Source organism: Drosophila persimilis, unplaced genomic scaffold (genome assembly GCF_003286085.1).
Source record: "Drosophila persimilis strain 14011-0111.01,24,50 unplaced genomic scaffold, DperRS2 tig00000202-arrow-arrow-pilon, whole genome shotgun sequence".
NCBI classification, from domain to species: Eukaryota; Metazoa; Arthropoda; class Insecta; order Diptera; family Drosophilidae; genus Drosophila; species Drosophila persimilis.
The window spans coordinates 1-13,930 of record NW_020825301.1 but is presented as its reverse complement, the minus strand read 5'-3'; the positions used below and the strand labels follow the sequence as shown (position 1 = coordinate 13,930).

Here is a 13,930-nt window from a genome sequence, read left to right as displayed (position 1 = left end):
AAACCTCTTTAGGCCATACTATACTGGTTGCTCATTCATCTAGAGTCAGATTAAAGTACCCTTAAGAATCTTAAAAGCAGACTCCCGTGATCATCCACTTATTTTCCACGCCCCATACACTGTATGGTTTGTGATGGTGCCAAGCTGCAAGCATCTATTCCACCAGACCCGGCCTAGTTTCATCTTCCCCGCACTGTTTACTCCATTTATGTACTTATTTTTAGCCAGAAGCACTGAAATAGTTTTGTCATCGAGGAGGATATCACTTGGCTAAATTTTAAAGACACTCCCAAAATAACTTCTACGCCCCGAAGTTGAAAATAAACAAGGATGTGGATGAGGAAGCTAATGTTTTCGAAGAGGCGTCGAAGTGGGACGGCGCCGAAAGCATGCCTACCACAACCGCTGAAAAAGAGGAGGAAGATAACCAATTGAATGAGGATGCCATCCAGAACATATCTGGACATACATATAATCAAAAGATTTTTACTAGACGATATCGAAAAAGATAATCAAAAGCTATCTTACATTCATATGGTGCCACGTGGCGACCTGACCAAAGCTGAGAGGATTTCATATTTCATATAGACCGCATCCAATAGATGAACTTGTCGGAATAGCCTCCTTCTATACAAATGTAAGTCACATTAATAAACAATTTTAATTGATTGCATTTAAATCCTTTTCGCTCATTCACCTTCAAAAAATTTATACTTGGCGCGCACCACTCGTATCCACTCGTATAACCGAACTTGAATCGGTAAGGATCTCCTTTAACCGGTTAACAACAATGATTCTCATTCCATACTTTGAAATTATGGGTTTAAATTACTAGTTAGGGTGATATGCCCCGTTTCCTGCAATTCAGCATGTTATTCACTTTAAATACTATTAAAATTGGTACTGATAAGTTAGTTTAAATATGTACTTGATATACACCACATATAATATATACATATAAACTTAGTTTTTTTTAAATATACCGCCAAACTACGAACCGGGTTGAATATAGAACTTGAGTTCGTCAGTATATTTACGGTATATTTTTAAAATGAGACGGTATGTTTGGGTATATTTCTGAGGGTCGGACGGTGATACATCCGCGGTCACACTTGCTCTTGCTAAATAATAATAATTAACTAAATTCATTTTACTAAAAACAGTGACAAAATGATACCGAAAAAAACGACGGTGAAGGACTCGCACATAGTGAAGATAGCCGTAGAGAGGGAGAATCATATGGCGCAGTTGATAACCTGGATCAGAGACATCCGCTTGCAAGTATGTCAATAAAACTGAATATTTAAAAGCAATTGCTAGTTTTAGAATCAGAACAATACGTACGGGCTACATATAGGTATAGTCCCATAAAGCAGTAATATTCTCTGTTTTGTGTGACTTGAACAACAAACAACGAAAACCTTAAACCAACGCCCTTTCTGGTTCAGACTCTTATCGTGATGTCAGCGCAGGCCCAAGCCTTCATTAAAATGCACCGCAATGGCCGCAACAGGAAGTAAGGTTTTTATTATGAGTGTGTCTCATGATGTGCATATCTCTTGGCTTGCAGGCAAAATCCAGGATATATGCAACGGCTGGTCCATCAGCGACCACCAGAATTACGCGCTGCAGTTTTGCGAGTCAAACAACAAGAAATATGTGACGGAAAAGAACCGAAACGAGATCAAGAATGGCTCTGTACTGCAGTTGCAGTACTCGCCGTCAAAGTCGGCCAGCGATGCCATGGAAACGCTGCTCAATGGTTAGCCCTCAGGAGAAGGTCCTGCGACCTTAAGGATCTCACATCGCTGAGCACCGATCACACATTTGCATTGGAATTTATTAAGGAGAAGGGTCTTGACAGACTCATTATGATGATTGAAGATGTCAGCCAAAATAACGAAGAGATCCTCAAGTACAGCTTGAGCAGCTTTGTCGAGCTTATGGAGCATGGCACGGTGTCCTGGGAAGTGCCCGAGAACTCATTTGTCGCACGAAATATTGAGATTGTGAGAAATTTCCAAAAATATCCAACGAACTGTGGAGAGAGCGCCCTCTCTAATCTGGAAAATATCGTTCAGTGCAGCAGCAAACACTTGCTGGTGGCGGAAGACATCAAGTTGCAGGATATTCTGCGTCTTCTCCAGGAAGTCAACTCGCCAGTGATGCGCCAGAATGCTATAGCACTGCTAAATGCTCTGTTCAAGGCAGATGAGGCTCGCAGGCGAACGATTGCAAACACTATAAGCGCAAAGCAGTTCCGCCTGGCCTTGATTGGTAATGGGCTGGGTACGGAGATGACCCACCAACTGTATGTGCTCCAAACGTTGACTTTGGGCCTTTTGGAGAAGCGCATGCGTATGAAGATGAATGCCCAAGATCAGGATGCCCATGATAAAATCAAGGAGCTGCGTCGCATTGCCTTTGATGACCACACCACTGCCCTGAGTCAAAATGACGACCACATTCGTCGAGGCGGCGGATCGGGGGCTGGGAATATAAACTTTTCCCAGTACTTACAAAAAGTTGGGCTTCAAGTGCGACAATCAACCCCGCTCAGGACTTTATAGAAACGCCCCCAGGTAAGTGATGCAAAGCCAAATAAAACGATAGTCCAGAATATTGTATTTCAGGCATTCTGGCCCTCGACTGTATGGTGTACTTTGCCCGCAACTACACCCAGCAATACGCAAAGATTGTGCGAGAGAACTCATTGCCGCGCGGACGAGCACGAATGTCCATTTGGACGCACCTCCATTGAACTGGTGAAGGTTCTGTGCGACATTCTGCGAATTGGTGAACCGCCTGCCGAACAATCCGGCGATTTCAGCCCATGTTTTTTACCCACGACTCCCCCTTCGAGGAGTTCTTTTGTATTTGCGTCATAACTTTGAATCGAACATGGAAGGACATGCGAGCCACAGCGGAAGACTTCACTACCACCTTCAGTGTGGTGCGGGAGCAAATTCAGCGCACTCTGAAATGCAGACCAGAGAATCTGGAGGACTTTCGCAATAAGATAGCTCTACTCCCCTATCAGCAAATCACAACCCTGCGTCAGCAGGAACGCACGTCGAAGGAAGAGTGCGATTCCACAGCCTCGGCCATTGTCAAACTGAAGGAGAAGATATCGCCACACATTCTGGAGCTAATCAAGCAACAGCGTCTATCATTTTTGATAGAAGGTAAGACATTCATGCAAAGGGATTTAATTTAGTATACTTAATCGTTCTCAATGGTTGTTAGGTACTCGTTTCTCCAAGTATTTGCGTGGAACACGAACCAAAGACAAGTTCTGGTATGCCCGTCTATCGCCCAACCACAAAGTCATCCATTATGGAGACTGCGATGAGAAGAACATACCGACATTGGAGGAGCTGCCCAAAAAGCTGCCCATCAGCGAGATCAAGCAACTGTTGGAGGGCAAGGAGTGCCCGCACATGAAGGAGACACGCATACGAAAGTCAGCAGTGAACTTGGCGTTCTCCATAACGTTTGAGAACATGGATCACTCGACACTGGATTTTTGTGGCCCCCGACGAGAGCATATTCAATTACTGGACGGACGGTATCAATGCCCTGCTTGGCCAGCCGATGGTCAGCAAGCAAAAGAACGAAGATTTCGATACACTGCTCTCAATGGAGATTAAGCTGCGTCTCCTCGATACAGAGGGTGTTGATATCAGCAAGGATCCACCACCCATACCGGAGGATCCCGAGAACTATGATTTCTGCTTCGAAAGCTAAGGGAAAATAGAATATAGCAAGTGCATGAAGCAATCAACGATAACCATTCGTACCATTTAGATTCCCATCACCTCACCCAAGATACATGCCAAAGTGTACCCATTACATATTCTCCGATTAGATTTGATTTGATATTTTTTTCGTAGTATTATTTGTGCAATTCAATCCGCAATATCGAAATGAACAAAATGAAGGGCTTGCATTCGCTAGCACTCGCATTTTGTGAACACTTACACCATTTATTAATTATATTTAGTATATAATATAGAGATTCATTAAATAACACATTTTATATACGAGTATGTATAAACAATTTTTGTACAAAAATTAACAAGAGAAGCGTATTCTTATTAAAGGCTAAAAGTTAAGGAGTTAGAAAAGCGATGATCGGCAAGCCGATCATATCATTGGATACCAAAGCAGACCAAGAAAGATGGATGCCATGGCCCGGAATAGGCTACCAGGAACATCTCCATCTTTCCTCTCTTCTACAAAGGTATCGTATCTTACCGAGATTGCAATTGTAGATGATAAAACACGCATCGGAGCGGAGCATTCAATTAAGCACAAAGCTTTTGGAGCAAAACCAAAACAGGCAGCCTACCCGAGTGGGTTTGGGCTGCCGTCTCTTTTCATTATCCGCGCACTGGCACCTTGCGCCGACGAGCCGGGGCTCGATCCTATATTCTTAATCAAATGTTATCCTCCAACAGCAGATCGTTGTCATCTCCCGATCCGGCAGGCAGACGAAGAACTCCAGTAGATTGAGTATTGGACCGCGCGAAAACGGATTCTGGTAGCGACCCCGCTTATCCCGCAGATATGGATAGCGTTTGTAGTTGAACATTTCGTTGTTTGTGAGATTCATGCAGCGTGGAGAATCTGTTCAAAAGGAAAAGGGATAAAAGGATTAAAGAATAGATTGCGATAGTGGAAACCTACCGAAGTGCAGGTGAGAATCCAGCCCAAGCCGCAAAAGACCACCGCCTCGATGAGGCCCAGCACATAGAGCAAGGTGAATCCCTCGATCATCACGCAATAGCAGGCAAAGTAGATGGTAAATGAACAATTGACCGCCACCGACAAGACAAACAGGAAGAACCACATCCGATTCCGGAGCCCCACACAATTGTAGATGAATGGACAGTGGTGATCAAAGTAGGAGACGCAGCGATTGCACACCCCGGCAATGCTTGGCCCGGAGCGGACGCAGGCAGCGGCAGCTGTGGCAGAGCCTCGTGAGCATCACGTTCCGCTTCTTTAGCTTATCGAAGTAGGGTATCTGCTTGATGGCCCGGTAGTAGGCAATCGGAGCTAAGTGGAATGTAGCCGGGATCGCGACGGTTGGCAATGGCCCAGCTAATCCACATGACGGCGTTCCAGTAGATGAAGCAGTAGTGGGAGCGGCGCAGGATATTCCAGGTGATCGGAATGGCTCGTATCATGTACATGGGATAGCCCCAGAGAAGCACGGAGAATAGGAAGAGAAAGAGGGGTCCCTTGGAGTCGCCGGCACCGCCAAAGAGCCAGCCCCAGCTCTCCGAGACGGAAGGAATCCAACGTGACTTTTTCTTCACCTCGCCGTAGAGGAGGCGCACCACATCCTGGTGCTGATGTGCCTGTGCCAGCATTATGGGTGTTTTGCCGTTCTTATCCCTTGGTTCCAAATCCAGCTGCGACTTCTCGCAGAGCAGACGCACGCACGTCATATTCCCAGAAAGACACGCCAGATGCAGAGGCGTAGATCCAAAGTTATCCGTCTTCTGCAGCTCAACCCCGGAATACATAAGCAGGCGCATCAGATCAGCGTGTCCTTTGTAGGCCGCCCAGTGAAGAGCCGTGTCGCCATTGATGTCCGTCAGATTGTTGAGTGCACACCCATGCCCAGGAGGTAGGCAGCAGTTGCGGTACGTCCATACATGCACGCCAGGTGGAGAGGCGTCAGGCCCTTAAAGTCAGCAGCATTGACGGCGACACCTGCCTGGAGCAGCACCTGGACCACCGAGGCATGGCCTTTCCTACAGGCCCAGTGGATGGGTCGCGGCCCCTGGGTTCCCAAGCACGGCAGATCAATCGGAGCTGTGCGCTCAATCAGATATCTCATCAGTTGGACATTTCCATTCAAGGCGATCCAGTGGTGCAGGAGTGTAGCCGTGCCGGTCCCTGGCCGACAGGCACTCCATGCCAAACTTCTCCACTAGATTCTCCACCTCACTGACCTCTCCATTCTTGATGATGTCAAAGATATCGTCTAGGTTGACCGTCGTGGCCCCGTCCAATCCCTCAAACAGCAAGACGCTGTCGTGATCCTCATTGCTGGCTCCATGGTTCCCGCAGCTCCTCGGCCCGTGAGTGGCGGCGAGTGCGGGCGATGGTCGATATCTATGTCCTCGGCATGGGCATGCTCCTCCGCCACCACCATATTGCATGATGAGGATGCCGTCAGGGGAAGCGCCCACACACTCCCGCGCCGCCCCCGGGCTGGGGTGAATCTTGCTGAAGCCACGTTGTAGAAATCGAAATCTACCCCAAGACGTTCAGCGCCACCAGAGAGCGGTGGTTGGTGATGAAGGGGATTTTCCAATAAGTGTGCAATTTTGTTGGCTTTTTTAACTTCGCGGCGAGCAATACTTTTCCAACAGCTTTCACTTTTTATATGCCAAGCAGCCACGAAGCACACAAAGTAAACACGGCTGCACTCGATGGCGAAGAAAATTATGTCAGCGCAATAAGAAAAATCAATAACAACGAGGGAACGTTGTGAGTTGCTGCGGACACCGCAACTCTACGGTTATACCCGATACTAAGTCAGTATGGCTCTCCTCCGGCAGACGCCGCTAATATTAAACGACACGACAAGAGTGCGTGCGAGAGAGACAGAAAATCAGTCTGAGCGTGTCGTCGGGCACTGCGCAGCCAGTGCAAATTGATTTGTTCCTTTTGGCTATAAAAATTGTCTGATCTGATCCAGATTCAGTAATCTAATAGATATGGTCGTTATCTATGATTCTGCGTTTTTAGTTTTCTCGAATCTGCAATATTGTGGATGCAACAGATTTTCGTCCTTTTCGGGGCGGAAGGGGGTGGGGCGAAATTTTGAGATACATATACGTTTTATAGTGAATCTAACAGGAGTTGCGGATACCAAATTTGGTTACTCTAGCCTTAATAGTCTCTGAGATTTGTGGATGCCACAGATTTTCGCCCTTTGTGGGGGCGGAAGTGGGTGGGGCAAAGTTTTGAAATATTCTTGTAGCAGTGACATATCACAGAAGTCTGGATCCAAAACATCGTTGCTCTAGCTCTTATAGTCTTTGAGCACTAGGCGCTAATAGGGACGGACAGACGGACAGACAGACATGGCTCAATCGACTATTGATGCTGATCAAGAATATATATACTTTATGGGGTCGGAAACGATTCCTTCTGGACGTTACACACATCCACGCATTGGGTCCCATTTCGAAATCGATTTGGCGCCAAAGCTTTAGCAGCTGACATTCCGGTATTTAGGTATTTTTCCAATCTGGTCACATGTTCTCGCTCTATCTCTCCCTCCTCTCTTTCTTTAAATTTTTTTCGAAAAATGGGTGACAACGTGGTGCCGGAATTAAGTCATTTGGATTTAAACAAGCAAAAGGCATGTTAAACTCTAAACGAATTGCATTGCAGTGTATGAGAAGTGACAGATTACAGAGTTATGTTGAAACTTGTGCCGCTTGGCGTTGGCGTCAGGTCTTGTAAAGCAATAAGCAGCGCTGTTTGCCTGCGATCGGTGCCAGCCACAGCGTCCAAATATCAGACACAGCATCTACTACAACAGCAGGAAAATCAACCAGATAAAGGCCTGTTAAGAAGCTATCGCTGCTACGCAACTTTGGTTGGTGTCCTTAGGCCATACATAGCATTGTCCTTACTGTTCATAAGTGTTAGTGTTCTTCCCTTTGCCTGTACTACAAATGTTGTGCCATTTATGAGGGGGCTCGAGTTGAATCACTGCCAGCCGGCTGCTGTGACGTCACTTACTCGATTCGACCCTCTTACATTGTATGACTGAATGTACCTCCCCTATTGCATCAGTTTTAAAATTCCGGAGAAGAAAACGCTCAAAGATAGATAGGTGGTCCCTCAGGCAGTACAAGAAGAGCCGAAAGAAATTTGTCATCGTCATTGCCTCGCTTACAATTGTTCAAATAAACAGTGCCAGCGCTCGCCAGCACGATAACAGACACCGAAAAATCATTCCACTAATTGCTTTTCGACTGCATACGTAGTCAAAATATTACCAAATAAAAAAATAAGCTGTGATTTCGTAGACTTATTGATTTTTCCCTCGATTTGCAGGCTGGCAAAATGAAGAAGGAGAAAAAGGAGAAGCCGGCCGGTGCTGCCGGAGACAGTCGCAAGGGTAAGGAGTCGCGAGTTTCCTTAGTAAAAAACATTCACTGAATAGACCTCCTTTCGATTTAGAACTTAGCCCCTTGCCCAAATACATTGAGGAACGTAATATCCTTTGGGAGAAATGCAAGGCTGAGTACCTCGCCGAATTGGCTGTCAAGCCTCGCGAGACCATCAAAGTCACCTTGCCCGATGGCAAGCAAGTAGATGCCATCTCGTGGGAGACCACGCCCTACGATGTGGCCCGTGGCATCAGCCAAGGTCTGGCCGACAAACACAATTATATCCAAGGTGAACGGACAGGTCTGGGACTTGGATCGAGTGCTCGAAGAAAAACTGCTCCTTGCAGTTGCTAAAGTTCGACGATCCCGAAGCGCAGGCCGTCCTTCTGGCATAGCTCCGCTCATATAATGGGTGAGGCCATGGAGCGCATCTACGGTGGACATCTTTGCTATGGTCCGCCCATTGAGAGTGGCTTCTACTACGACATGCATCTGGAGGGGGAAGGCGTAAGTACTTCAGGTTTCTCTTCTTATCAAAAAGCCTTTAATTAATGGAGGTCTTCTCTTGTAGATCTCTACCAACGACTATGGCACCATGGAGTCCCTGGTCAAGCAAATCGTAAAAGAGAAGCAGAACTTTGAGCGTCTGGAGATGAAGAAAGCCGATCTGTTGGAAATGTTCAAGTACAACGAGTTTAAGTTGCGTATTCTGAACGAGAAGGTGACCACGGATCGCACCACTGTGTACAAGTGCGGCTCTCTCATCGATCTCTGCCGCGGTCCCCACGTCCGCCACACAGGCAAGGTCAAGGCCCTGAAGATTACTAAGAACTCGTCGACCTATTGGGAGGGCAAGGCCGATGCCGAGACATTGGCAGAGGGGTCTATGGCATCTCGTTCCCCGATCCCAAGCAGCTCAAGGAATGGGAGAAGCTTCAGGAGGAAGCCGCCAAGCGAGACCATCGCAAAATTGACCGTGAGCAGGAACTGTTCTTTTTCCACGAGCTGTCGCCTGGCTCCTGCTTCTTCCAGCCACGTGGAGCGCACATCTACAACACGCTGATGGGCTTCATCAAGTCGGAATACAGGAAGCGGGGCTTCCAGGAGGTCATCTCGCCAAACATCTACAATGCCAAACTCTGGATGACATCCGGACATTGGCAGCACTATGCCGAGAATATGTTCTCCTTCGAGGGCGGAGAAAGGAGAAATTCGCCCTGAAGCCCCATGAATTGCCCTGGCCACTGTCTTATCTTTGATACTCGCAACAGATCCTGGAGGGAGCTGCCACTCCGCATGGGCCGACTTTGGTGTTTGGTTGTTTTGCATCGCAATGAGCTCTCGGGCGCCTTGACTGGATTGACACGTGTGCGTCGCTTCCAACAGGATGATGCGCACATCTTCTGTGCTCCCGAGCAGATCAAGAGCGAGGATGAAGGGCTGTTTGGAGTTCCTGAAGCATGTCTATACATTTTCGGCTTCACCTTCCAGCTTGTTTTGTCCACGCGTCCAGAGAAGTATCTGGGCGAGCTCGAGCAGTGGAATGATGCTGAGAAGGCCTTGGAGGAGTCTCTCAATGAGTTCGGCATGCCCTGGAAGGAGATCTCCCGGCGAGATGGCGCCTTCTATGGCCCCAAGATTGATATTACTATTATGGATGCTTTGAAGCGGGCACATCAGTGCGCCCACCATACAATTGGATTTCCAAGCTACCCATTCGCTTTAATCTCACTACATTGCCGACGACGGCGAGAAAGAAGCGTCCAGTGATCATCCATTCGCGCCATCCTGGGCTCTGTGGAGCGTATGATTGCCATTCTAACGGAAAACTATGCTGGCAAATGGCCCTTCTGGCTGTCGCCCCGTCAAGTGATGGTCGTCCCAGTGGGTCCGGCCTACGATCAATCGCCCAGACAGTCAAGGACCAGCTCCATGCCGCTGGCTTCATGAGCGAGGCCGACTGCGATGCCGGCGATACGATGAACAAGAAGATCCGAAATGCTCAGTTGGCCCAGTTCAACTTTATCCTGGTGGTCGGCGACAAGGAGCGTTCCTCGAATACCGTCAATGTGCGCACACGCGACAACAAGGTGCATGGTGAGGTCTCTGTCTCGGAGCTGATCACCAAGCTGCAGAAGATACGCGATGAGTTTATCACAAACGAGGACAACTTCTAGGGACACCACATCTTAAACTCTATTTATATATCTTATACTTAATGTGTATTTGCAAAGCAAACAAGTTGGCATTTTTTTCTTTCAATATATTTACGCTTATGAAACCGGAATTCAGAAATAAAACAAACAAAAAACTAAGTCCTATATTTCATGTCGCCTAGCCCCAGCCCCAGTCGCAGTCCATGCGGGAATCGAATCAGTTAACAACACTCACGCCCGATAAGATACGGCGCCCCAAATTGCAGCGACCGAACCGAAGAACTATTCTGATATCATGATTCACTTTCTGGGGTTTTAGTTTTTCTTTTGTTTTGAATTAATTATTTCTAGTAAAGTGTATATTTTCATTTTCATAATTTGATTTATTAAAAATTGCATTCAAATGTTTTAGGTTGGTTTCTTTATTCAATTATATTATCAATTTTGTAAGCCATATGCTTTTTCGCGTAAAAAATGCACAAATTCTCTCGCTAATCGAAGCAAAAATCGTTAATAATATTTTTAAATGTTTACGGTTGCCATCTGCCTCAGTGCTCGGTGCTGCCTGCCTGCCCGCCTGTCTGTCTGTTTCATTATTTTTGTCATAAAAATACATAATATATATTTATATTTATATTTATTCATAAGATGCACGTGGCCAAGTCCTATGCCATCAAAAGTTTCCAGTTGTTTTACAGTTGCCGAAGCTATAAACAAAAACCAACCAAGTAAAAATGGGCAAAACAAAGCCGCAAACAGAAACAGAACGGGGCTATAAATGGAAAAAACTATTTGCTTAGCCGTGGAATCATTTGAACACAGGCTGGCTCTCAGTGGTATCTATGTACTTTTACTGGCCTATGCTCGCATGCTTTTGTGTGGAGATGCCAAATGGAATGTTGTTTGGGGGATCTGTTCTGATCTTCGTCTACCGCTTGGCCTGATTTAAGTACATAAAAGCGTGTGATCTTCTACGGCATCTGCATCTTCTTGTCGTCTGTATTTATGGGGACTTTTGCAGGGGAACGGGTGAATGTGAATGTGAGAATGGAAACTGTTCTCTTGATCCCTGATCTCTCGTTTCTACGATCTCTATGCCTCATGCTTTATGCATCTTGGCCTGCCTCAGGATTAGCTCATTTAAATTGCATTGCATTAGATAATTAACATTAATTAGTTAGCCGATTTCGTTAATTGTTGTTTGTTTGTTTAGTCTATTTTCTGCTTTTTGCTATCATTTTTACTTTATAAATAAACTTAAACATAAAATTGTGTATGTGTGTATAGATGTTTGTTTGCCGGAGGTTTCGCATCCTCTGTCTACTGCTGATCCGCTGATCCAGCCACATACACGCTACACCTGTGTGTACACGCACACTCACCACACCCGTTGCCAGCGGTGTGTGTGGAAAATGCTATGCTGCTGCTGCTGCTGTTGTTGTCGTAGCGGAGGATGGGGGTTGGGTTGGTTGGGTGTGACGTTGGTTGTCTAGAACTAGTTCTAGCATGCACAACCGCCTTCGGGATCTTTTGTCTCGTTGGGCGAGTCCTTAAGCACAACCTCTTGCATGTCCTCGGAGGGTTTGTTCTCAGTGGAGTCCATACCGGGCAGCGCCGCCGCCACGCGTCTGAACAGTTGTTTCACATTGTAACCGGCTTTGGCGCTGGGTCTCGATGAACATCACATTCAGCTCTTTCGCCTTGCGCTCCCCCTCCTGCGGTGAGGACTTGTCGCTTGTCGGACAGATCCGTCTTATTGCCCGACACAACATGATGATGACATCACTGCCCGCGCTCTGTGCGAACGTCATCTATCCACTTGGACGTCTGGGTGGAATGAGTTCGTATTGGTGATGTCGTAGACGACCACAGCACACCGTGGAGTCGCGAATGTAGGAGGGTATCAGCGAAACGGAAGCGCTCCTGGCCCGCCGTGTCCCACAGCTGGAGGCGCACTGTCCGATCCTCAAGGTACATGGTCTTGGATAGAAAATCAATACCGATGGTTGCCTGGTAGGTGTTGTCGAAGCTGTCATACATGAAGCGTGTAATCAACGACGTCTTCCCACACTCTGCTCGCCGAGAAGGAAAACCAACTTGAACTTCCTGAGCGGATTGCCAAAGTCGCGGTATGACATGGTTGCTGCTGTGTCTGCTGCGTCTCTTCTTTCGTCGATCTACGCCGCCCGTGCAACTCTCGTACGTGTCTACTTTTTTTTAATTGCGGGTTTGCTGACCTCTCTCTCTTGCGCACTCTCTCCCCTCTTTTGTTGATACTGGGTTGGGCCTGGGGTTTTAGTGGCTCCTATTGCATGCGTAGCCCTGTGTTCTCGATACTATACAAATAATGGTCGATGCACACACTTACTTAATGCTGTCGGGCAGAAGCGGTGATTAGCAGATCAAATTACTTTATAATATTCGTTTCGTCGTGGAAAAAATTTTAGCCAGCAAATCTCGTCTTCTTCTTAATTTCTGAGTCAGTTTGCTGTGACCCAGTGTTACCAGATTTTGAGCGTAAAAATATGCTGGATTTCACAAAAATGAAAGCTAGAACAAGCTAAAAATTGTAAAAAAAAAAGGCTAAAACGGTCAAATCCATCATAAGGTTAAATATAAGGCATAATGCCGCCTCATGCTCCTGTATTTTATAGCTTTTTTTTTATAAAGCTAGTTTATTCTTTTGGGCAATGCCTAAAAATATATGTAGGACATAAAAAGGCTAGATTTAAGCTATAAATTTCTGTTTTTAAATAAGCTAGATCTAGAAATAGGATAAAATGGTAACACTGGTATATCCATCCACAGCAAAAATACCGAAGTTCGCAGCGCTCTGGTATTTTATTAAAATACATATGACATGCAAAGGAAGAAGAAGAACAGACCTCGACAGGGGGGGTGGGGGTGGAACAGCTGTTCGATAACGGCATCTGGAAACCGTCTTCAGGATTCTGGCCGACAAGGTTGCGTGAGCCGTGGGGAATGGGCCTGCTCCACCTCTGCCTGTACCGGCCCCGCGACCCCCCTGCGTGTTACCTGCCGCCTTCCTGCTGTTCTCGCGCCAGGAGCACATTGCCCGCATATCGACCGAGTACAGCGAGGGTGCATCTACTGGACTAACCATAAGACCAAGTGCATCTTCCGGCTCCTATGTGCAACGGGACATTGAGCGGGTGCACAAGACGACGGGCGAGAACCGCAGCCTCGTCCATTCGGGCATGACGTACATCACTTCGCGTGAATGCGTTAAAGCTCAACAACGGGGGCTGCTCCCTCCTGGGCTTGGACCAGCGCGGTAGACGGCGCATGACCTGTACCTGCTCCACCCACTACCATCTGGCCAAGAACGGAATCTCCTGCATCCCACACAAGAACTATGTACATCATCTTCAGCCAGAGGAACAGCTTCGGCCGACTGCTGTTCGACAAGATCCGAGCCGTGGACTATGTTTGGAATGCAACATCTTGAGATAGATTCCACTTGAACTTTTCTGCGCATTCGTCTAGGCGAATGGCTGGATATATGTATGTACCACGTCAAGTGCCCCTGCTTGGGAGTCACTTAATCTTAATTATAATAAACGCTTATCTCGAAAACATGAAAGTTAATTGAAACCCTTATCTTCT

At 46.8% G+C, this 13,930-nt stretch overlaps 4 pseudogenes; 2 read left to right on the top strand and 2 right to left on the bottom strand.

The window, feature by feature from the left end:
• Positions 1–1,138: 1,138 nt before the first annotated feature.
• Positions 1,139–3,979, top strand: LOC6589419 (annotated as a pseudogene).
• Positions 3,980–4,611: 632 nt separating this feature from the next.
• LOC113565895 lies at positions 4,612–7,208 on the bottom strand (annotated as a pseudogene).
• A 125-nt stretch (positions 7,209–7,333) lies between these two features.
• LOC113565894 lies at positions 7,334–10,462 on the top strand (annotated as a pseudogene).
• A 1,259-nt stretch (positions 10,463–11,721) lies between these two features.
• LOC6589422 lies at positions 11,722–12,441 on the bottom strand (annotated as a pseudogene).
• Positions 12,442–13,930: the final 1,489 nt, after the last annotated feature.